We start from the raw sequence: 24,110 nt of genomic DNA, 5'->3' as shown, positions 1-24,110 counted from the left end.
AAACTGTGGTGAATTTCACAGCAGGCAAGCAACATAAGTAGGCTCAACTGGATTTTTAAAGAGCTTTCAAATGCCAAGACATCTTTCCATAACATAAACGGAAGCCTGTTTCTGCAGCTTTTGAATTAAGGACTAAGGGATTTCTTAAAGGAACCATTTACAGCAATAAACATTTAGCCTTTATTAAAAAACAACAAGGCTCAAAACAAGATTGGTCTAATTTCCAAAGTGGAACACTGTATATAGAGAAAATAACAAATACAGTAAAACTCTATACATACAGAGCCCTTTTGTTGTCAAGGAGAGGGATTGGGAGGGTGGGAAATGAAGGTTAAGAAATAGCACTCCATACTTTTCAGGAGACTATTAAAAAGGACATATATATTTGTCCAGAATGCTGGATCAATCTTCAGAAATGAGGAGCTAAATGTGTAGTTTCCATGCATCTTTTAAACAATGAGCATAATGAGCATCCAAATAATTTAGGCAGCTGAGGAAGGATGAAAAGAAAACCAAGACATACATATATAGTAAATACCCATTTCAGGCAAATAACAGGCAAAAAATAAATCCAGTTGTTACCATCCTGAAACATTTATTCTTTAATATTTGCAAAACAATTCTACCCAAGGCATTTGCAAAGAAGCTTACACCTGCACACCTAATAAGCCACCAAAAGACTTGGTCCTTAAAGAGCAGAGTTAAAAGTAAAAATACAAAATCCACACACAACAGGCAACTTTATTTCTGCCTAGAACACACAGTCCAAAAACTACAGGACCTGGAACCCTCTTAGATCACCTTACTAATGTTTCTGATTTAGAAGTCTCCATGAAGTATATGGTAGCCTACAAGACTACACTGAAAGCTCATGCAAGCCACTGGTCCAGAAACCTTGGGAACTTTTGCAGTGGAAGACATTAAAATGCTTTGTTTCAGAGTACAAGTTTGTACATCCTCTGCAATTAGTTTTGGTTCAGCAGATACTTCTCTATTTCTCTTCTCCTATCGCACTTTTCCCCAGCTAGCCTTGAAAACCATCAAGATCTGCAGGCAGTTTGCAATGTGTCTGGTGGTCCCTGCCCTGGCATCCCATGTTATGCATCCTACCACCAAACTAGCCTGTATTACACATCTTTGAATCAAGTGGGGCAAAAATGGAAGGTGGCTGTGCCGAGAAACTGCGATCAAAGCAGGGGACTATTTGAAATTCAACATTTTTATTAGCTACAATCAGAAGAATCAAGAGCTTCGCTTCATTACATACAAGGAATGCTCAAGTCAGTGAAATCACTTTGACAGCACCTTTAAATAAGTTTGGCCCAGATTCATTTCATGTTACAGTTTAAACCATTTCCAAGTTATCTAACACACGGATGTACCCGCAGACACATACTGCCGCACGTCAGTTCCTATCCTGCCCTGCAAGCGCATTTGTTGGCACCTTCAGAACTGAGACCAGGTCTCACCTGACTGCAATACCATCTCCACACCTGTAAAGTCTCCACACCTGTAAGTAAAACCCAGCTGCAATGAGTAGGCTTGCTCAATTCCACATGCACATGCCCTAGGGCAAGTAATACTTTCCATCCCCGAACAAGCATAACACCCTTTGTGTTTGTATTATCAGATAGGCCAAAGCGTGTAGGATTTGTCGATTGCCTGAAAGCCTTCAGCAAGCCTGTTCTATACAACAGTTCCGTTCAACACCACACCATATGTGCAAAACCATTATTGTAGCGAGGGAGTGGAACAAACAATCAAGTGGAATTTGTTTTTGTAGGTTAATAAAGAAGCTCAGATCAAACTTCAGTGATGGAACTGCTCCAGGTAGAAAGGCATAAAGAAACAGGAAGGAAAGCTGGACGTAACGACACAGAAATCAAAAGCAAAAGAAATACTGCAAAGGGACAGCTCACCCTTTGAAAGAAATTTAATAATTAAAAGGCAAAAGAACCAAAGACATTGCCGGTCACCGCCAGCCCGTGCATCTAGAGCAGTTACATTATCCCAGAGAAGTATCTTTTGCTTTAAGAGGCATTTTTAAGAACAAGGTCACGGTAGGGCTGCATTCCCACCACCCCGCCCTATAACGCTCCTTCCCCGAGGACGGAGCGGCCAGCCCGGCCTGCCCGGGTGCCCCCGCTCCCGGGAGGAGGAGGAGGAGCCCCGCGCCGAGCCTCCTGCCCCTCCTGCCACACCAACAAAGAGGTCCCCGCCATTATCCGCCCGCACCTCTCCCGGCCCCCCGGCCCCGAGCAGGCACGGGAGGTCCCCGGGCCGGAGTGCCCCGCACCGCCGCCCGCCCCCGGGCAAGGGCACGGCCGGCCCCAGCTCCCTTCCCGCCCGCCGAAACGTAAACAAAACCGCCCGACCCGGGCCGGGCCCCGCGGTGCGGCCGCTGTCCGGCCCGCCCCGGGCCTGCGCCGCTGCCCTCCGCCCGCCGCCGCTCCCGAGGGCTGCCCCCGGCCCCGCTCACCGACCACCGCCTCCGGCCTCGGCCGCTGAGTAATGAGCCGGACCCGGGCCGCGCACAGGCTCCGCGCTCCGCCCGCCGCGGCTGCGGCTGCGCCGCCCCTGCGCTCGCCCCGCCCCGCCCGGCTCGGCGCTGCCCCGCTCCGCCGCCCGCCCGCCGGGGCCGGGGGCCCAGCCCCGCCGCCTCCAACCCGCCCGGTTCCCGCTGCCCCCGGCCCCCACCGCCCCGGCCCGCCTGGCTCCCACCGCGTCGCTGCGGGGCTTTGGCGCCCCGGGCCCGCGCATCCCTGCTGGGAACCAGCATCGCTCTGCCTCCTCCGCGCCCTTTCCCTGGAGCTATTCCTTTCCTGGATTACGCCCGGTAGCCAGAGCTCTCTTCCTGCTGGGACTTTCATGAAATATTTGCATGTTTTCAGGCCTTTGCCCTGCGCTCCGTGCCAGTGGCTGGCACGCTCCCTCGTAGCCTGGCATGGGTGCCGCTCGCTGACACCGTTCAGGCCTTGGCAGCTCCCGCTTCCCGCTGCACGCCTGGCATGGCAGTGCTTTACCTCATCATTGAGCTTCTGGAGTGGTGTAACATCCTCTTGTTCTGTGTCTGGTTTAGTGCAGTTCTTCCTCTAAATCATTAGGGGAATTCTCTTGACTTTTTCATACCATTGCCTTTGGTTTCTGGCACCTGACATGAGTACTCTCTCTCCTTAGACTTTAAATATTTTGCTTTTTATTTTTATATAATTTTTTATATCATTGGGGGGGGGGGGGGGGTTGTTTGTTTGTTTTTGTTTTTCCTTTTCTTCAGGAAGGTCCCTGCTTAGAGACAAAAGGAGGCCAATCAGCAAGCTGCAGCAAGCCTTTGTATATTTTTACTGCAAAAAACAGGCCCTATGAGCAGTATTTAAAAATACATACAATCTGCCAGGTAGGCACAGGGTACTGTGAAAACAGACATTTCACGTTTAATTCACTGTCAAACATGTGGCCTGTGTAACATTTTTGAAGATGCCAATCTATCAAGATTTTTGTTGATGACAGCTTTTATCCCTCGTTAATAAGCATAGACTTTTACATGTTAAAGGCAGTGCTTTAGAATATTCCCACTATCTTGGTGTTTAAAGGTTCACCTCCATAATTCTGTCCATACCTACTCATACACCCAATTTGGTGACACTACTACATGCTGCCCTTAAAATTCTCCCTTAATTTAAGCAATTTCTTTCCATATGTTAAAGTGGTTCTTTCACAGATTTCCACAGGCAGATATATGAGGCCTCCTTTATATCTACACATGAAAAACCCCCAAAAACCAAAAAGTAGTGTTCAGACTCTGCCACCAGTCCTCCTTAGGTGCCTCTGGGCTCTGTCTAAGACACACCTCCCACATTACCTCTGATCATTTCCGTGGGACATCCCTCAAACAGAATTAACCAACTTTTAGCTCCAAGGCTTTTTCTTATTGCAGTGTGTTAGATCAGAGCCAGACATTTCATTCCCTTCCATGTTTACATATGCCAACGGCAAAGTTCAGAAGGCACAAGGGGCAATATGAATGCCCAAAGTACACAGCAGGCAAAACTTTATCTGGATAAGTCATATTCATCTTGGCCAGGTAATTAGAACAGCCTGCAGATTGAGGTCTTGGCACCTTCAGATGTTTATTTGTGTTGGCACATAGACTTCCAGTGTTAACCTCTGGTCTCTGCACAGTAAGAAGCAGGTGAGGTGACATCATGTTCAGCCAGGTCAGTTATTTGCAACAAGTCCCATGTCCTTACAGAACTCATGTTATCCAAATGATTTTGAGAGAGTCATTGTTCTTGATCATCCCATCTGATGTAAAATTGCACTCAGATTTGCAAGTGAAGAACAACAGTCCCTTTAAAGTACCATGTGTTGTTTTGCTGAGGATCCACATTTGTCATCAGATTCTTCCACATTTCTTTTTTCCTTTAAGGTATAATCAAACTCTTAAGATTTTAAAGTTAATGCTTTTAGAAAGAGACATATTTCTGAGTGACTTTTTAAAACTAGTCCTTACAACCTTATATACAATCAGCATCTATTGCCATCTTGAGTGTAAAGCTAATAAGCAACAGAAATAATGATGCAGAAATTATACAAAAAGATCAGATTCGTGTTGTAAAGCATGATAGTAGAGGCTGGAAAATACATAAAGGTAGTATGAATGAAAACTCTTAAAGGAAGAATTTAATTCCATAAATTTGCTGTTTACCAGTATATTGTTTTAAAAATAAAGATAATATGATAGATAAGCTATAAAGTTCCTGTACAGTATGGAAAATTTGCAAGACATCAAAATAGTAACTCTTCAAGTAAGAACAAAAAGTTCCTTTGATTGTGTGTATAACCCATTTTTGAAACAAGTCCCTATATAAGAAAATGAAACTTTGAGAATGTCACTGAGCATCACTATAGTATTGTTTTCAAGCATTGCAGAAGTATTTTCTTATAAACATTATGGCTACATTATAAACTCCATGATTACATATGTCTAGGTAGAAACTTTTCTGGATTGTCCTTACTGATATCCAAGAAAATACAAAACTAAATTCCTAATAACCATGAAAGTAAACAGGTATTTTGAAACAGGTATTTTGAAAAAAAATCACCATTTTTCTCTGGACCTCTCAACAGATCAGAAGGATAAAGCAGAGAGCAGGAGTATGAATTCATTAGGAGAGAACAAAGAGACAGCCAGACAGAAGATTCATATTACTTCATAGAGAATCAGTAGCAGAAAGGGGAAGACATTTGGAGAACAATATAAAGAGAGAGGACTGTGGAAAAAAGTGTGGCTTCCTGCAGGGGTCGGATCTTTCCAGCAAGGACTGGCCCTGCTGAGGCCCCAGAAGGACATAAACCTGACAGGAGTTTTGGTGATAAGTTTGACAAGGTGCACAGTAAATAGTGAGAAAAGCTGAAAGGTGGTAAGGGTCTCTTTGGAAAAATATTGGGAATCACCAACCTCAGAACATTAATCTTCCTTTTCAAAATAAATATGAAATTTTATATATGAGAAGAATCTGATGAGCAGGTTTGTTTTGTAATAAAAACTCCAAAATTGAATCGGTGAACAATCTGGAGCCTGAAAATCAACCTCTGCCTACATGCAATTGTTAATCACTCTCTTACCTCCTCAGTTTCAGTGTTTATGTAGCAGTAGTCTTGGATTTGGACTGCTGCTTTAAATTAAGTGGTTGTTGAGTGTTTAATAAATATTTGGATTTAAAAAGTGTCAGTAAAATCTGAATTATGTCAAAATACTGCAAACTTTCTCACTCCCCTGCACTGGTGTACAAGTAGGTTTATGAACATTAAAGTGTTTGGATTCAGCAGTCATGAAATTACATCCAAAATGTAGTTTTGTCTTTTTTTAATATTTTCATTAACTTGTCAATTACCATACTTGGGGTAGTAAACAACATTTTAGCATATTGATGTTTATAAACTGCAAAGCAAAAAATTCAGACTCAAATCTTTAGAGACAAGGAAATAGATCTCAATGTCTGACACAAATTCTGATGTACAAAAATCAGAATGTCAAAAATGAGATTCTGTAACATAAAATAACATGTTGAAACATAGAAGGAGTATTCATTTTTGTTCACAAAGCATCCATAGTAAAGAACAGTGATTTATATTTGCACCAGAATGGATTAGCATAGTAACTCAGCTGGGTGGGACTGTAGTGAACATCGCCTCAGTCAAAGGGAAGGTGTTTGAAAGAGCCACTTTGTCAAGAAGAGATCAGTAGGAATTGTGGGTGCTCAGGGAACCCAGTTTTTCCTAGCTTGGGCTTGAGAAGCCACAGCCAGGATCAACATCCATATGCTCTTGTGCAAACAGATTGATAAATACTGCTTGCTGAGCCAGATAGATATACGTGGAAAGGCAATACCAACTATGTAAGCTTTTAGAAAATTCTGGAAGCAATACAAATATAAATAAGTAAAGCATTTTTAGTAATAATATCTTTATGAAACATTTTTTTCATCATTGGTTGTGGCAAAGAAGCTGCATTTCACAGAAGAAAGTGAAATGGAAATTTGCTAGCAAACCCCAAATTAACAGAGGTATTACAGCCTGGAAAGGTGTACAAAAAAATCACACGTACTAATTGTTGATGAATGCAGCTGATGTTAAAATGTTTCCTTTTAACATTGAAAATAATCAATGAAAGAAACGTTGTAACAGCCAGATTTTAAAAATTAATTCTGTCTTGCAAAGCACTATGAAATCAACTCCAAGTAACAACTAGAGTGACCTGTATTCCCTCTTTAAATGGAACTAGAAACAGGCAGTAGTTGCAAAATGCCATTATACATTTGGTTTCTGACTGTCAGCAAATAATTATGAACTAGAGCAAATATTTTTGTTATTAGTAACCAAGCTGAATGGAGCACTTTCTGGCTTGAGCAAATGCAAGAGGAGGCAAGCAGCCACCATGGGGCACCCTGCGACAGGTTACAGCGGGAATGGGAAGGTGGGACCATGCTCACGGCTGATACTGAAGCTCAGACATTTCTGCACATCTAGTCAGAAATTTTGTTCTCTCAAATACCATTTATGCTATCAACCCCTTCTTTGGTGTTCCTAAAAAGTTCTTCCTCAGCTGCCATAATTCCACGTACAGACAATTTGTATTAATTGTTGCACTGAGTAAATAGGCAGCAAAGTATCTGCAATCCTTAGACATATTCAGCCAATTGGAAATTGTTTGTGGAGGCATGTGTAGGTAAACTGTTAGAAAACAGTGTTTATATGGTCACATACCTCATATTTCTACACACTGACATTAACATAGCACAGGGTGCTCTTTATTCACACTACTATTCAATAGAAATTTTTCATAGGCAAATTCAATAAAAGTTCTTGGGATTTGGCATTACCTTTCTAAATTACATACTGGCATCCCTTCCTGCACCCTTATCAATGAAGAATTAGTATTTCGCTTTCTAAGAATAATTCCAGAGCAAAGGGCACTTTCAGGATTCAGAACAAGGCCATTGGAAATTTTATATCAGCTTTTTCTTCCTTGTTATTACAAAGTGATCATAATTGGAAAATCTCTCTCTTTATGGCTTCTGCTACATGAGACCATCCAAAGTTGTGTTCTTCATCCCTGACCTTGCCCTTCTGGTTAAAAAAAAAAAAAAGAAAAGAAAAAAGATTTCCCAGGAGTGCATCAATTCTTGTCTAAGTTTTTAACTTTCAACTCCTAAATGCAAACACCCATTTTAGGTTAGATAACATGTCATACATTATCTCTGAAAAGAGCTGGAAAAAATTAAATTGGCCAACACCAATTATCTTATATCCTGTCTAAATTCTCGTTGAATCTAGCACTGCATATAGTGATTCCAATACAAAACCTGAAAAGTTCAGAAAGTAGTTCTGAAAAACAAGACACAGTGAGATAAAAGGTAGGTAAAGGAGGAACACAGACAACTTAATCTCTATTGACTTGGTAAATCTTATGATTTTACCAAAGCATTTTGAAGATACTTGATAGTGTGTGTTAAGACTATACTGCACAAAACCTTACTTAGCACTCAATGAACCACATTAGGCAAAATAGGGAGGATAACTTCAATAGTAAATGATCCCCTGTGGGTGAAACTGTACTCTTTATGCTAGTTTGGTGCCTGCACACATCTCTGCCTTATGGAATAGCACCCTGTGACAAGTTATGCACACTCCTTCTAGGATTTTGAAATGAAGATATATTTTGATCACTTCAGCTATAGTAAAGAAAAACTACTTTTACTCTATAAATAAAGTGTTAATATGATATATGTTAATGTACACAGGCTTCATTGTAGTGACAAAGCATAAAATATAGAAAATCTCTGTTGCAAAAGAGAGAAATTTTTTTTTTCCCCTTACCACCAGTGTCCATGTCCTTGCTGGGTAAAATGGCTATTGTTCATGAAACTATGCATCGATTATACACATGGAACTCCTTCCCATATCCCAGAAACCTTTAGAACTTCAGTCTTTCTTTCCTCAGATTAATGGTTTGAACTTATTTTGTAATTTAGAAAGTGGCTCCATTACAGTCTGAGAGCATTTGGCATTAAACAGTAATCACTTCACAGCCTCTCTTCTTGTATCCTAGAGGGATGCATTGGAGGATGTATCATAGGAATACTGGCCTCCCATTGAATTACTTCTGGGATCAGCAGAGCTGTAATCAGGTGTCACAAACAGGAGCTATTTGTTCAATAATGTTTTCTTACCTCACATCACATCTCAAAAGCAGTGTAAGAAGCAAAAGCAAATTAAACATACTGAACTCTAAGTGGTATTTTAATTGGGTCTCATCCATTCATAGAACTTTCTAAAGATTTAGAAAGTCCCAGAGGTTTGAGCCAGACTTTGCCAGCTAAGGACAATTTTCTTAAGGAAAACTAGTTGCTGTCATGAGTGGCAATAAGAGTTATGCTGCCTTCCTGCACTCTTCATACACAAACTTAGAAACAAACTCCAATACACCTCCCCTCCCAGTTTAGTGGTATTTTTTTAAATTATGTTAGGAATTATTTCTTAAAGGGAAACAGGCTGTTCAGATACTGGCCTCTTGCCTTTTTTAATTTTTTTTTTTTAAACTGATCTTGGGGTTACACAAATCAGATGTAATTCCCCCTAAGATAATGCTGTGAAACACCCCTGACAGCAAAGACCAGAACAAGAGCATAAACTCACCTCCCTGTATTACTTTGCTAAGCTAAATATAGGTGACTGGACCATCTGCTTAGAAACTGTGATGGAAATTAAACTTTAGTTGCACATCTAGTAGACATTGGGATGAAGCATGGAAGTGGTTAGGTCCTGTTGTATGACTTAAGAAGATCAAAAAAAAAAGGGAGATTCCCTGATTTTTCTGAAAGCTCAAGCTCTGACAGCTCAAGCAGTCCATGATCTGTTTCATGGGACCCCAAAGTAAAACTAGTTAAAACTTAACAGAAACCACAGGCCCAAGCTGTGGTTGTAGTTTTGACAGCTTGCTTGTACCACCATCAACTCAGAAGTAAATAGTAATCTTCACCTTTATGTAAACTTTAAGAGCTTCCCACACTTCAGCTTCTGTGGGATAAAAAGGCATTAATGTCAGAGAATAATTGGATTCTAGCCATTGCCAGTTCTCAGAAAGCTGGGAGGAACATAAGGGAGATTCTAAGCCTCCATCCAGCAGTTCCTTCACTGGGATAAAAAGCCTTTCATCTTGTTAACCTTCTTTCATAGTGATCTAGTTACATAAACTTTGCTGCAATTACATACATGTCACCTGTACACCTATCAATAGATAAACAGAAGGAATTCAGCTGAAGCTCTCATACTGTATATTTTGAGTTTATGAGTCTGAAATACTGCTTTGTTTCAAATCTGTAGGTTGAAAGTGATTTTTTTAAAATGGCTGCTTTCAATAACTATTTACAATAAAGAAGGAACCATGGGTGAGAGTTTGATCTCACAAATCTGGAACTGCTGCTTACACCAACAGAGCTACCACAGGTTTGCAATTGCATGTTTTCATGAGAAGAATCATCAAGTCTTTTCTTAAAGCAATAGAACATAAATTCTTTAGGAACTTTGATTAGTTAATCAAACCAGCATTTCCACCTGACTTAACAGAGGCATGTTCACAAACACATTATTTCTAGCAAAATGATTCAACAAGGCACACACCCTGTTAACTCTGCAAACAGCATTATGCACACACCTACTTAAATCAAATTTGGTAGCTACAAATGCACCTCTAAAAATAACTTCCTATCTCCTCCCCACTCATTACCTGGGAAAGGAGCAGTCACAAACTTCTGTGTTGCTTTTGTCCTGCAGTGTGACTGTATCAGACAATAAGCAAAATGCTTCCTGAGCTGCATCAATGCTCAGATTTTACTTTTTTCATTAATAGCCTTTTGCTGATCTGTTGGTATCTGGATCTACAAATTCAAAACATGAAGAGCAGTATCAGTCTAATGATCACAGGAGAAGGCAACAAATAGTTTCTTTTGGTAAGGTTTATCAATAAGTTTTCATTTTCCAACTCCAGCATGTTCTGTTTGGGACATCTCAGATGTGAGACCTTTCATTCTATTTTTATTCCTGCCTGCAGTCCTGTTAAACTTCCTGTCAGATCAGATTTATGACTTCTGAACCAAGCCAGAATTTATAAAAAATAGTTGTATTTTGCTGCTTATCCAGAGAAGGATATGAAAGGATGGGTGATGTACCCAGTGGGAGAATTCAGAAAAATATATGTTTTCTGTGATATTTTGGATAAGGCTATATTGCACATCCAAGTGTCAAAAGAGAGGATTTACAGCCATTGAGATGATGAAAACCTGAATAAATTTTCTTTAAAGACAAATAAAGAAGTCCATAGCTTGTATATTTTCCTCAAAAGCACACAATAACACTCATACACGGGAAGGGTTGACTAAACTCCATGTGAAATCCAGAGTGTGGCCTAGGAACAACAGCGGCAATATTCACAGTGATTGAGAAAGAAAAAAGGAAATATGAGGCTGGTTTGTTCTTTTTTTTCCCATGTTGAACGTAAATGACTAGTTGCATGCAGTTAAGCAATGAAAGAAATCCAAGATTTTCATTTTGACGTGAACAGGGAAATCTACACTACAATAATCTGTGAGATATTGCCATAAGGATCGTAGATGAAAATGCATTTGCAAATTCCATTGTTCAGGGACAAAATACAGAGAGAACAATTAAACAAATGAAGATTTGTGGACTTATACAAAAACTAAAAAAAAAATAGAATTAAAGAGAGACAGAGCTGGGAAAAGTGGAGGAATAACTAATGTGAAGAGCTTACTGAATAAGTCCAGTCAAACTCTCTTCTGTTTTACGAAGGTTTCGCTTTCCCTTCACTTCTTACAGCCAGCTCACAGTTGCCCTGCAGCATCCCAAGAGCTCCCTCTTCCCTGCTCTGAGCATAGCTGCACCCTCCTGTAATTAACAAAAAATTTCAGACTAGACAATATTAAAAAAATTATCAAATTTCCTTCCTTCAGTTTTAGGTTGGCTTATTTTCCTGCCAGGTAGACCCATCAAAATCTTATCTGTATTGTTTATTGAGTCTGGAGGATTTTGCTGCTCATAAAAGACACACTCACCCCTCAGACCATCAGTCTCTGCTTTGGTTGTGCTGTTGCTCCCTGGATTGGCTGGGGGCTGAAAGTGACATCAGCCTACGGGGTTTAGACCTAATGCTCCCGTGTGCGTCAGGTAATCCAATTGAGCCCTTGTAAGTTGACAGACCCAGAGGTTTATACTGAGCCACTTCCTAAAAGCTGATTCTCATTACCTGCCAAGTGAACTACCAGGGGAAAAAAAAAAAAAGAAAAAAGAAAGAAAGAAAAAAAAAGGAAGGAGTGTAAACAGCCTTAGCAGATATGACATTGCCATCAACTTTAAACCAGGAGCTGCTAGGTTTGGCTTGCAAGTAAGAGAAGGAACTTTACTTGCTTAGCCACTTGCCAGACCACACAGTGCTTAGTTACAGATACAAACAAAGCAAGAGAAACAAAGGAAGAAAGGGGGAAAGAAAGAGAGAAGACAGAAGGTAAGAAAGAGAGAGAGAAAAATCCAAGAAACAGGAGTCCAATAAAGAACTGAATATGTTTCATGTTACATTTACAACTATTATGGTCTAAACAACCATTATTGGGCAAAACCATAGAAGATTAGAGACTATTCTGGATGCGGCATCTGTCCAACTTGTACAGGTAGGTTCTTACGTGTTTCTCTTAATCTCATTATCAATTAAATAAGTATTAAATCTCTCATTTTCTTGGCTTTGTACAGCAGTATCTAATATTTACCTCATTGTTTGAGTTTTTTACATTAAATCTCATTTCATTTCCTCTTAGACCATTAGCCAATTCTGATTAGTAGGCTACTTGTTTGTATGAGAAATGATAATATAGAGCTGACTGGATTGTCATCCAGAATGTCACTGCTCAGTCCCTCTTGCCTTCTTTGGGAGTTAGAAACATTCACCTACCACAGAATTGCACTGTTAAAAAAATCAGGGTATCTCAGCATAGTCTTGTTTCCTATTGAAGGCAAAGAAGTGGAAGGCACTAAAGTGTTTCTGCTCTTACGGCAGGGATAAGTGTTTGTTTGCATAACACAGCTGACATGATTCTGGAAAACATGTTTAAGTACATTATTTTTTCATGGATTTTTACTAAGTACTATTATTTTGGAAAGAGCACTGAACTCCAAACAGCAGAAAGATTACCAGTGATTACAACCTGTGACTAAAGACTCTTAACCAAGAAATTGCTTTCCTAATTTCTCCTCCACTGCTCTTCAATGTTTTTAGCAAGTCCCTACATTACAGTTTGCAGTTTCTAAAATAAAAGCAACCTCATTTTCTGGACGTTTTCTCATAGGCATCATAATCATTACTGATCTAGAAATTTATAGATGTAGATTCCAGAGGAATACAAATACTGATAATTTACCATTTACACGTAAAATGTATTATTAATGATGGGAAAACATATCATCCTCAATGATGTGGTAAAATAAGAGACTGAGTCTTTCTCAAGTAAAAGAACCAGTGAACATCAGAATCAAGATCAGAAGCTTTGAATATCTCTCTTCTGCAAGCAAAGGTGTAACTGTGACACTGTCAGAACTCAAGAACTCGCTTTAACAATAAGCAAACCACAGCAGCATTGACTACAATAGGATTAGATGTGAGAAGCTATGGAGAGACTTTGGGAAGACTGGACAATATAATCTAAAATCTTAGTTCTTCATCTTTCATTTAGCACATTTTTCTTTTGTATACCTGAAGAAGCTGGTGTACAGCCTGCTGAGATTCTTTTACCTGTGTTGTGGTGTTACCTATTAACCTCAGCATCAGCATTTCATTTGACCCTTCATTCCCTGTCCCTATGTCTGGCACGAGGCTGCCTCATTTCAGAGAATTAATAATGCCTTAAAAAGGACATACATCAATTACTTTAAAAGAGAAACATTACTATGGTGTTTGAGTTCTACTGCCCTACTATATCTGGCACTGCAGCAGCAGAGAGCTTTGAAGCTTCAATCTTTGAAGTGCTAGAACAATGTAGATAATGTATTAGATGTATTAGATTTAATTCTGGGCCACCAGTCAGGTCTACTCTCATGTAGAATGAGCTTTTATGAAAGGTGCATGTAAAAAAGCAAAGAAAAGCAGCACCTGGCTACTTTAGAGGCAGTAGCTATCTATCATAGACAGGTATTCTATGAGATCCTTGGCATTTGGCATCAGCTGGGGCAGAGGAGAAGGGGCATATAAACTTAGCAAGAATAAAGATAGTACAACTTTCTTTGATTGCAGTTATCCAGTGATATCTTTGTAGGCACTTCTATTGAAAGAATATCTACTTGCAAACTGCAGACAGTGTAACATTTTCCTCTGAAATTCACTAGTAGGTTCCTTTTAAAGAGAGAGGAAATAGGAATTTTACCCTATAAGTCTGATTTTGTAGGATGCTAGGTTTTTCTACATTTTCTTTTTTTATCAATAACATTTTGTGTCTTTAAGGAACAATATCCATATGTCTTGTAATAAAGTCAAACTTTCAGCACCCTTACCACCCAGCTAATGAAATTCCCACCCAGAGGCACATACCTAGACTATTGAGGAACTAGATTTCAACTCTCAACGAGGCAGGCACCTTCTGTCCCCAGAGTCTTTCCCTTTCCATTTCTCTAAAAAATGCATACATTTATGACTGAGATACTTAAGATACTACATTTTTTTTCAATAGAGTTTTTTCTGTATTTCCCCTAAAATTATCAGTAACAATTTGGTGATAGCAACAACCAGTTGAATTACCTAAATTCAGTTTGAACTGTACTTAAATATATTTTAAGAATTTACTTGGGTTTTCAATTTTACATGCTCTAGATTAATATTGCCTGTAAAGCAAATATATTTAGTTGTCATTTCTTAGTAAAATATTTCTATACTATATTTTTATAACTTTGATTTTTCTTATGGAAGAACACTCTTCTTCAAGAACAGAATACAACCTGAAGTATTAAATCAGAACAATCATCAACATAACAGATGTAATCAGACCCTATTCAAAGCTCATGATTACAGGCTAATGTGATCATCTTCTTTCCTCTTGCATGTTACAGTTTTGTGGGTTGTTATGAATCAGATGAAAACCAAAAAAGATTTAGAGTTGTCACTTACAGTTTGATCACAGCTTTCATTGATTCTTCAGGATCTTCTAAATACCTAGTCCTAAATATTTTGGAGACCAACATCTCTCAAAATCTCAATACAGTATTCAAATTTACAGGATTTCAGTTGGGTTTTTTTTTTAGTGTTTGGGGGTTTTTTAAGAAGCAAAAGATGAAGCCCCAAGCAACAAAGAACTGTGATCCTCATGTGAAAACTGTTCATTTAAGAATATTTCAGTGTAGACACTTCAGTGCAGCAAAATTATTTCACTGATCCCAAACTGTCTGTGGAGACGCAGAATCAGATTAATACATATGTGTTTTGGAATAATCTTGTGCCTTCATAAAAAGCAAGTCATATCTTCCCATTTTAGTTCAGAAATTATTATCTATATCAAACATTTAATCTCTATGCATGCTAGGATAACTTTAAATTTCAAAATTGTCTCTACATTCAATTTTATAACTATATGATCTTTAAGGGCATAAAGGAAATCAGTTATTTTCCTAGAGATACTTCCTACTAAATGCAGGTTCATACCAAATGCTGTTCCTGCCACCATGACTCAGAGGAGTCAGAGACAGAGAGACTGATACATCATTCCTTCTCTATTGGTGACCACAGAAAAGACTCGAACAGGTTGTTCATAAATTCTGTAAATTTACTTTGAAATTAACAGAGATTATTTCAAAACTATAGCTCAATCCCATTTTTATCCTATTTTTAATTCTCCTAATTTTGTATTCCAAATTTGATTTATTATGCAGCCAGTCTTGAGATAGGTTGCAAGAACTTTTCTTAGTATATTAGGAATACTTGATATTAAACAATGATTTTCCTCCCTTAGTGAGATACTATTTGTGCTTTGATTTACATCTATTCCTCCATGCATTTTCAGCCCCTTTTGATGAAGTTTCTGAACTTTTGTGTCATAAAGATGTAAAGATACAAATTTATCCCTGCTCTTAAATATAAGGCACTTCAAAGCAATGTGTTACAGTCAGTTATTAACGTTTGATGGTGAGAATCACATAGAAAAAAACAAGAGATAGAAAAGCCAGACTGATTTTATCTTGGTGGAGGTCCTTACCCGGGTATGGTCAGAAATTACATTACTTGATATGTAATTAACCCACTGTCCAGCACTCTGGTCAAGTAAAAGGATGCTGACTTGCTGACTAAAAACGCATTTTCTTTGTAACTTTTCATTTTAAAAGATCTTTCAGAATTAGCAAGTCTGTCTCGTTCATCTGTCTCTATGGAACCCTTTTCAGTACTTATTAGCCCTCCAATATCCTAGAAAAGTGATCACTTCAAGTTTCCATATTTCCTGGTCTTGAAAGCAAATTGCTTGAAGTCTTGCTGACCAGCACCTGAGGTCCTGTGGATAATTCCCTTCTTTCAGAAAGTTCTCTTTTCCCCCAGTGCATCTTGCTGCCACTAATACAAGAAGTTCTGCCTTTTGCTATTCTGAGGATTGAGCACCCTCAGGTTTGGTCATTTTTAAGGTGCTTTTAGACTATCAGGCAGCACCTGAGACCTAAAAGGGACTGCTAACAGAGCTAAGAAATTGGAGTACAACAGATGAAAGGGATAGAAGGCCAAGGAAAATACCGTGTCTAGAGAAAGATGCCTAAAGACCATCTCTTTAGAGACTTGTGTCTAGTTCTATCAGTATGTCCTTCAATCCCAACTAGAAGAAGCAATTCTATGTCTCTAAATTGCCCTTGAAAATGACTGATGGATTCTCAGGCATTGCAGATAAATTAAGCACAATCTGTATTAGCCAACTCCAGGTGTGTTCAAGTGTAGTGGGTTCACACCAGCTTCCATGGACTGTTATGAGTAGGGAACTTTTCCGAGATACAGTGGTGCAAATGGAAGAAGTTACACTCCAAGTTCCTCTCACTTTTCTGTCAGTACACACCTACACTCCTTTAGTGAGGTTCATGGCCAATGCTAGCAACCACTCGGGTCTTTCAGAGCACCTGGTTAAGGGGCCCCTCTCTGGCTCACTCCAGTCAAATCAATTAGTCACCTCATTATAATAGAGGGGCTGTGATGGGTATATATGTCCAAACCATAAATAGGCCTTCCCAGACAGAATTGTTTACAAAATTTACAAAGTTTACACCTTCCAGCAATTTAAGAGCTGGTTAAGTTTACAGATAAGTATTTTGCATTATACACACACAGAGCAACGAAACAGAACTGGAAGTTCAGTCAAACAAAAGCAAGACCTCTGCATAAACAGCTTCCAGGCAGTAAAATTTGAAAGACCTTTCTGCTTTGATAGAAGCCCTTCCAGTTCACAGAATGCTTGATTCCTACCAAGGTTAATCCTTTGTTGTTGTTGTAATTGCTGTTGCTGTATTTATACACGAACTATTTTGCCAGAGTTCTCAGTTCCAGTTGTTCTTCAGGATGTCCAGATGGGGCAAATCTGTTCTTGCTTCATGCCTTTACAAATAAACCAGAAACAAACTTGACTCCATATTTTCGAAAACTAAATGTGATTTCTCCTTTCTCATCATCTTCTTCACTGGTGTGTCCTATGATCTCCTTTCATCTTTTTTCACCATCATCCAGATAATGGATTGACTTTCATGCCATAAAATTTATGGTACAGCCAAACCTACTCCCCAGTAAATTCCCTCTGATAAGTGGGAATGAAAAGGGCTGTCATGTAGTTAGAAATCCAGTTAACCCATTCCTCTTGAAGATATTTAATGCACTTGACTGCGTTTGCTAAGGGAAGGTCAGTTTTCCTACAAAAGTAATAGTTTTTAGCTCTTTTGCTTTCTTTACACAGTAAACAAAATAGCAAAAGTAAAGATGAAGATTAAGCCAAGTTGCTCCTTTACATTTTACTAAAGAAGACTGCCAAATGCAATAAGGTGACCTTGGCATATGAAAATACTAATGCACAATTGTTGCTAAGTGTAAAAACTTTTCAGATGTAAAGCTGTAGATCATTTACTTTCATGAATTCAATTTCTTTCATTGATTCCAGTTTTCAGTGGATGAAAACTTGCACATATGATAAAACAAAATGCACCAAAATGCACCAATGAATTATTTTTTAAAAAAAGCAATAAATAGGCAGATGTTGCTGGCAAAATAATGGGTTAGCCTCACCCCAATGCAACTTTTCATATCTATGCAAGAAGAGTTGGGAAAAATCTTTTCACTTTAGAGAGGCCACATAATGAATAAATGTGTTGCAAAGATTAGAACAGGGAGGATATTTTAGGCTAATTTGGATGGAACTATGTTCTTCCAAAGACATCAGCAAAATCAGTCTTTGACCTCAAAGTACGAATTGGCACTGGAAGGTCTTTGCTACTTTTTCCAGTCACAAAAACATTAACCTCTATACCCTGGCCAAACTCCAAAGTGGGTGATTACATTCTGCTGCTCTAATTTTCCCCTGCAGGCTCAACCAGATCCAGCATAATTTCCTGATATGTAGTGTTACTGAAAAAAAACCCTTTTTGCAAAGTTGGTGTCAATTTTTCCTTCTTGCCTCCTCATTTGTATGCCTTATGAGTTGTAGATTGTTTGAAGGTCAGAATTGTTTGGTTCTGGATCACAGATTTTACTAATCTGAGGGACCATGAACATGGCCGGTGCTGCAATGATAACAATATCTTTCCATCTCTTTTACTCTCTTATAATACACATAGTGTAGCCTGGCTGTAGTTTTTTCCCCAAGCACTCACACAGTCAGACTTTTGTTGAATATCACATCATGTTGGTCTCGAGAATCAGAAGTCAAAAACACAGCCTAAAGATACAGGGCATTCTGAGTGTGCTTAAAAACCAGTTGCCAATTTGATTGTAAAATGTCACATTGCTTAACTCCACATTGTTTTAAAGCAGTAATTTGTTAAAGTGATTATTATTTCCATGGCCATACAAGCTAATATTTTTTCAAGAAGTTTGGATATAACTGATAGCAGAATTAAGTTAATTCATATTTAGTATTGATCTGAGACATTACTTTTACTCTTAGAAAAAAACATTCTCTACAAAAGCATCTCTGGTGTAACTGCTGATTTCACTTTGGTTCTATAAAGCTGTAACACCTGCACTTTGGGTAGTTTCTTGTTGAGTAACTTAAGCTAGTTAGAAATATCAGCACTGAGATCACTTGGTATAAGCACTTCTATCTAAAACAGAGGATGTAGTGCCTCTTCCCCCAGCACAGTCTCAAATAAAACAGCAATAAGTACAATCTGGTGGATTCCCTGTATGGAGAAGCCACACAGATTCTGCTCTGGGGATGTGAATTTATTGCTTAGTCCCAGTACCACAGGGTTAAGTGAAATGCTATCACAGTAATTTATTATTAAGAGAAACGGTGATGGCTTAGATTAAGAAGATTTGTCTGTCTCTTCTAATTAAGGTTAGGTTTGTAAGAAGCTTTACTGCCCTTTGAAGCTACAGAGACTAAAATTAGGACTCTGGTTCCGTTTAAAATGTCACTAGGTTGGTCTATAATCCTGTGGTGGTTGCAACAAGGGATCATTCCTTCTATGTTGTGATTCCTTGTTTGCAAGCTAGTGAGCCAGGACAAGACCCCACGAAGCAAAGTCTGAGCAGTCTGTTAATCAGCAACAAGCTGGTCCTACAGGACACTCTGATGCTCTTCCAGTTACCCCTTGAGGAGTCCATACTGAACAGGAATTTGGCAAAGCAAGCAGCTGTAAGACACAAAGAGTTCTATTGCAGGCACAGAGCAAATGGTGGCAGTAAGTGGGCTGTGTACAGAGAGTGAAGTTTTTGGGGGGGCAAGAGCTGTGCCAAGGCTGTGAGTGAACTCATTTTACAGTGTTAACAATCCTATATGTGACAGTAACATCCCAGGCTATAGTGTCCTCACTTGCTGGTCTACAGACAATGTCAAAACTCAAATCAGTAAATGGATCACTTCCAACTTTTCTTATTATTCCCTTATTTACACAGCATCAAATAAACCTGTGGGGCTGTTACAGGAGAGTAATAGCAAAAGCTGTTCAAAAATTTTTAGGAATTTTGAAGATTGGATTCAGTTTTCCTTACTGATGTGTAGACCTAGAGCAGCTCTGACTAGATTAGTAAATTACAGAAACAGAAACCTCATTAGATGGAAAGATCAAGATTTAGAGCAAAGAGCAAAGCCCTCTTTGAGAATATTTAGCATGACAAAACATTTGAAGGAAAAGCAGCCATAATGCTTCGAGTCACAACTCAGTTTCTGGTTGGCTGGGATTATGAAAATACTCTTCCAGTAGGTAGGACATGAAATTATGATTCACTACAGAGTGCCTTTCTCTAAATGATCTGAAGCTGTGTTTCAACTGAGACAAAATAGCATGAGTGTGTGAATCCACATTCTTCTGCTAGGTCTTATGTACCTGCCAGATAGGACAGTGTGCTGGGAGCCACTAAATTGCTATTCAGTAGTTTAAAAAGAGAATAATCTTTTAATTTGGTTTAGTGAAACAAAGCAAGTTTATATGTATATTGGAAGGGATGAAGTGCAAGCACTGAGTCTCAGATATGTGAGCAAGGAAATCTCTAATCAGTTAATTCAGTAAGAATCTACCAGCTTTTACTGATCAATTAATGAAATTTAACTGCTCTGTTGCAATGTTAATAAACTTTTTATGTTACGGGCATATCTTCTGCATTGTATTCTTTTTTTCTTAGATAAACTCCGTAATGTTTTTATAGACAAGAAAATCCAATTAAGCAGCAAAGTCAATCACCTGTCATTCAAATAACCACTCATAAAATCTGAGCAGCACATATTCATGAAGGACCTCCTGAGTAAAAACTATTTACTCTCCACAGAATCTTATGACTGCTTTCAAATGAGGAGTGAAAGGGCTCAAAAAGATTACAGGAAGTCACTTAGTTCAGTCCCCTTTATTTACTCAGATTAAGACATGGATAAACAATACCCACCTTTTCTGAACAAATAAAGCAGGGTGGTTCATAAAGTATTCCTTACTGTGAGAGAAGGGTACAGGTATAATCAGTAGGGCTTGTCTTGAGCAGTTCAGTCTATTTTACTGTGTCCAAACTCCAGTATCTACTGCAGCAGGCATGAGCAGTTCCTGCGTGACATTGGCCGAGGTCCTGTGGGCAAAAGGAAGCCCTCTGGAGGAAGAAGAAATATGGGCTCTCCTGCACCTGTCCACAACGCAGCTTCTGGAGGATCTTCAAAAAGGTGAGGTGACAAGCATTTTTATAGGAGCTCTTACTGTTGGAAATTAATTATTGAGCTACTTTAATTCTTTTGAGTTTGTTTGTTTGTGGGGGTGGGGTGGAGACAAAAAAACTAATGGCACTAACAGCATATTGCTAATAAAAGTGAGAAATCTTTCAGTGCTACTGGGATTACGTGCAGATTGCTCTGCCTACATAGAAGATCTTCACACAGTTTTGGGGTTTTTTTTTTCCAAATTAAACATCAAGTAGTAATTAATCTAAGTACAATTATATGCAGACAGTAGAGTCACTCCTTCCTGAAGTCTGAATAACATGCACCCAGAGAAAGTGCAGTGCCAGCTAGGCTCGCTAGGCTCATGTCTTTCATGGACTGATAGAGAAGGGCAGATAAATCCACATGTCTCTCCATTCAGCTAGTAAGAGATTTTATCCTTGATGATAATAATGTAACTTATGATGTTTGCTTGCCAAGCAGGCCAGCTTGAGAGAGCACAGAGCACAACTGAGCAACAACAAGAGAGCACAGCTGAGCAACTGTCACATTTTGAGAACTGTTTATATGAATAGGTATTCCTTTTGAGGGGAGAATGGATGAGACGTGTTCTTACCTCATAAGAATGTAGAATCAAAGTACAAAATACAGAAAAGAAGTGATGTGTAACTTCTACTATAGCTGGAGGAGTGAAAATTCATTATCAACTAGTTTTTAATGGGCTGGAACACTATAGCAGCTTGACTATACCATCAGTTCCCTATTAAGTGGTGTAACAAGGGTATAGAATAGCACAGGAAATACAAGCACCATAAATGTGCAAAGGAGTGAAGCACAGAGATACCCACCTGGATGGGTTCAGCATAGGTCCATCTATTGACTCTGTGCCAGACACTAAGCTGACACTATGCTCTTGTGATTGCTGACTTAACAATTTTTTTTTAAAAAAAGAGATAATCAGCCTATGTTTCCTATGCTACGCCAGATAAATTTAGGGTATCAGAACAGGAAAACTAAACCAAGAAGAAGTAGGGATGTACAACCAAGCTGGGCTGCAGGCCAAGTGTTAGGCTGCTAAAACTTGTCTTTAGTTTGTCTTTACTTGTCTTATTTTGCCTTTTCTTTTCTTTTATTGCATGGTGCAATAAATCATGCCAGATCTCATGATGATCAGCACCACTTGGCACAGAATATTCCTGGTGTGCTGGGATCTGTCAGGTTAGGCAGGAATGCCACTTGTTGGCTGGCCAGCCCTACAGAAGGCCTGGTATTCTCCACTAGGATGAAGTACAAGCTGGCTGGCTGTTCCTAAAACAGACAAGTTTCCCAGCATGTGCGACTTGTGTTTGCATACAACACTACAGAAAACATGGAAGGAGCAAAAGAGAACACTAGCTGAAGGTAACCATGGTCAGAGGGCCCAGTGACCACCAGGCAAGGCCACAGTGACAAGGCAGGTCTGAGGTCAGGCTGGGCAGTCAGTCTGTGGCTCAGGACCAATAAGGTCCCCAGTCAGGCAAATAATTCTGGGTCCATCTCCAGTGATGAGTTTGGTTATACAGGTGAGATGCCAGAAACATGATTTTCTGAGTACAGTGAATTAAACACTAAGATCTCCATTTTATCAACTTCAACATTTTTCAGACCCTGCCATCTGTGTGATTTGCCCGTGGTCAGTACTACTGTCTGCTGAAGGAAATTTGTTTTTCCAAAACAATGTGTCTCAGACAGAAGCTGCCCCTTTCAGTGCACCAGAGTTGCTCCACCACCCAAGTAAAAACCAGCACTTTGGACTAACAAAGGTGAGGAATATTGCAACGTGCATCTTGACAGCACCTCATGGAGACAAGCTTGTGGGTTTTAATGCAACTTGCCAGGCACCTACTGTCATATCCCATTTCTAACAAAACTAATCAAATTAGGCTATAGTTAGAAAGATGTTACATGTATCTTGCAGCTTATTGTTGGATTAGCATGCATGTCAAATTCAAAATCAATTTTGAACATCAGTCCCACAGGCCTGAAGAAATGTATTATTTGTAAAGGCCTAGAGAAAGGAAGAATATTTCTATGAAATGGTGTTCAAGCAGATATGGTAATTGTAATCCCAGAAGCAGCAGGACTGCAGTATCTGTACAATCAGAGGGTAGAAGCAGTCCCAGGAAGTCAGAAATATGTTCAGTTTTGTTAACAATTTATTTTTCTTTTCTCTGACAAATGAGTCTCTCTGGAAAGATAGTAAGATATAATATTCAGGCATCTTAAAGTTTCAAATTCCACTCAGACCACATACTCCTCTCAGGCAGAATACAGTATTTTCAGATTTCCACATAACTGACCACTTAGACACTAGGCAGAAAAATGAAGCTGCAGAATAGGCAGCCTTATTCCAGTAATTATTTTCCTGCATATAACAGCTAGTCAGTCCCACAGGTAGGGGAGAATTTTAATCAGCAATGGGAGAGCTTCAAAATTAAGAAAGGAGTTCAGATTTCTTTCCCTCCTTCTGGCATCTTGGAACAGAGGGCAGTCTGACTCAGCCCCCCAAGCAGAACAGTACTAATGATGCCAAGATTATTTTTTTGCCTTTTCTTTTATATTCCTTTTATGGAATTTTTACGTATCCTCCGTATTCTTAGCATGCATACTTGTAATCCCTTAAGTCTGATAACTTAGCCCTAGTAATTTGTTAAGACAGGAGACCAAACATCCTAAAGGCCTCGTAGTAGGAGGCTGGAAAACCTTACGCTGTCTTGGGAAACCAAGGTCCTGTCTAGAATGTACCCTGTAAACTACAGGTTCAGCCCATCCAGGGGGGAATTCATTGAATGGGGAAATATCACACCATTCATCCAGGCCTCCCATTGGGGCACCCCTGTGAGATATGCAAATTTGTAAGATCAATGAATTGTATACATGATCTGTTGTGTGTGTGCATTGCGGCACATCCCACCTTGGTGAAACAGTGCACCATAAGGATCCTTATTAAAATACCAAGGCAAAAACCCCTAACCCCTTACATGTTTAGCTCTCAGTTTTTTAAGACCAGGAAAAGACATCACTAATTGCATGCAACCTAGCCCATAAGCTAGGTTTTTATCTATTTTACTTTTAGATACATTTAGTCTAGTTTTTTAAAAAAATCATCTATATGATTCTCTGACTTCTGTCATTTTGTGACCA

General features: G+C 39.2%; 1 protein-coding gene across 6 annotated transcripts in view; it reads right to left on the bottom strand.

Annotated features, from left to right (window-relative positions):
* The window catches only part of MAPK8 (mitogen-activated protein kinase 8), a 231,195-nt gene that overhangs the window by 37,603 nt on the left and 169,482 nt on the right, over positions 1 to 24,110 (bottom strand). For 3 of the 6 annotated variants that reach the window (XM_071439063.1, XM_071439058.1, XM_071439062.1), the window contains exon 1: positions 2,480 to 2,598. The exons of 2 other annotated variants lie outside the window; for them this stretch is intronic. The gene's annotated coding sequence lies outside the window, so the exon portion shown is untranslated. Of the gene's footprint in view, positions 1 to 2,479; positions 2,599 to 24,110 lie in introns of those variants that run through there. One more of the 6 variants, XM_071439061.1, reaches the window with a different exon arrangement.

The sequence above is a fragment of the Agelaius tricolor genome, unplaced genomic scaffold, assembly GCF_023055355.1.
Source record: "Agelaius tricolor isolate 1412-34295 unplaced genomic scaffold, bAgeTri1.0.p SCAF_13, whole genome shotgun sequence".
In the NCBI taxonomy this organism is placed as follows: Eukaryota; Metazoa; Chordata; class Aves; order Passeriformes; family Icteridae; genus Agelaius; species Agelaius tricolor.
This window is presented reverse-complemented; position numbering and strand designations above follow the sequence as displayed.